Source organism: Cucurbita moschata, unplaced genomic scaffold (assembly GCF_002738365.1).
Source record: "Cucurbita moschata cultivar Rifu unplaced genomic scaffold, Cmos_1.0 Cmo_Scf00122, whole genome shotgun sequence".
NCBI lineage: Eukaryota > Viridiplantae > Streptophyta > Magnoliopsida > Cucurbitales > Cucurbitaceae > Cucurbita > Cucurbita moschata.
The window spans coordinates 12501-14376 of NW_019268638.1; positions in this window are offsets into that span (position 1 = coordinate 12501).

A 1876-nucleotide genomic window follows, 5' to 3' on the forward strand; every position below is an offset into this window, starting at 1 on the left:
ACGTGGTCTTCCTCTAAGAATGTAGCATTCGTTGATACAAACACTCTATTTTCTTGAGGATCATAAATCAAACCACCTTTCGTCTCTTTGGAGTATTCTACGAATAGACATAATTTTGAACGACGTTCTAATTTCTTGAAATTTTGCAACAACACATGTGCTGGACATCCCCAAATTCTGAAGTGACGTAAACTACCTTTACGCCCTTTCCATAACTCATAAGGTGTTTCTGAAACACTCTTAGTAGGAACCATGTTCAAAATGTATGTAGCAGTCTCCACTGCATATCCCCAAAACAGATCGGGTAATTGAGCGAAACTCATCATAGACTGAACCATGTCTAATAGAGTTCTATTTCTCCTTTCTGATACACCATTTTGTTGAGGCATACCAGGGGCTGAGAGTTGAGACCTTATTCCATGTTCTATCATATAGTCCTGAAATCTTAAGTCCATGTACTCTCCTCCTCGATCTGATCGAAGTGTTTTAATAGTTTTACCTAATAGATTCTCAACCTTAGTCTTATACTCTCTGAATTTTTCAAGAGCTTCGGACTTGTGATGCATTAGGTAAAGATAGCCATACCTTGAATAATCATCAATAAAACTGATGAAATATTCATACCCTCCTTGTGCTTTGACATTCATTGGACCACAGAGATCTGTATGCACGAGTTCTAAGGTTTCTTTGGCTCTATAACCTTTTTCGGAAAATGATCGTTTAGTCATTTTACCCTCAAGACAAGACTCACATGGAGGTAAAGAATTGTCTTCTAACTTATTTAGAAGTGTCCTCTTTTAACCATCTCTCAATCCTATTGAGATTAATGTGGCCTAGTCTTAAGTGCCAAAGATAGGTATTAGGAGAAATCTTTTGTCATTTATTTTGAGTTTCAGCTGTTTTAAACATCTCAGTATTTAAAATAGCTTTTGTTTTGCTCGGTTTTAACATATATAAGTTGTTTTCTAGTTTTGTAGAACAAATATGAATACCTCTTTTGCAAATGAACACTTCATTGATTTCAAAAAATACTTTATACAACTGTTCTAATAAACAAGAGATGGATATTAGATTTCTTTTCATTCCAGGAACAAAAAGTACATTATTTAATATAATGAATCTATCTCCAGAAAACAACTTTAAATTTCCTACTGATCTTGCTGAGACAACCTCTCCTGTTCTAACCCTGAGTGTTATCTCGCCGTCCGCAAGCATTCTCCAGGAGCTAGTTTCCTGGTAAAAAGAACAAATATGATTAGTCGCCCCTGAATCTAGTATCCAAGTTGAGTTGTCATACTCTACTAAACATATTTCTACAACGAGTAAATCATATTTACCTTGTTGTGTCTTTTTGGCTTTCTTCTCTGCAAGATATTTTGGGCAGTTTCTCTTCCAGTGCTCGTTTTCGTTGCAATGGAAACATTTTCCTTTATCTGCTTTTTTAACCTTGTTCTTGCGGTTAGTAGGAATCTTATTTTTCTCTTTTCCCTTCTTCTTCATCAAAACACTTTTAGAAGTTGAAGGTCCAAACTTATTTTTGGAGGACGATCCTCGTAGTAATTTCTTGGAGATGGCAACATTTGCTTCTCCTGTTTGTCCCTTGTTCGTTAAGAGGGACTGATAAGTCTATAGCTCATTGAGAAGAGCAGTCAAGTTATATTCTATTTTGTTCATTACCACATTGGTGCGGAACTGGGAAGAAGCTCTTCGGAAGAGACATCATGATAAAACTGACTTGACTCTTCTCATCAATGACAGCTTCATTTTCTTCTGCCACATTGAAATGGACCATCATGTCCAGGACATGTTCTCTAACTGAGGTCCCTTCTTTCATACGGCAGTTGTAAATGTATTTTATGGCTTCATGTCTAAGGGA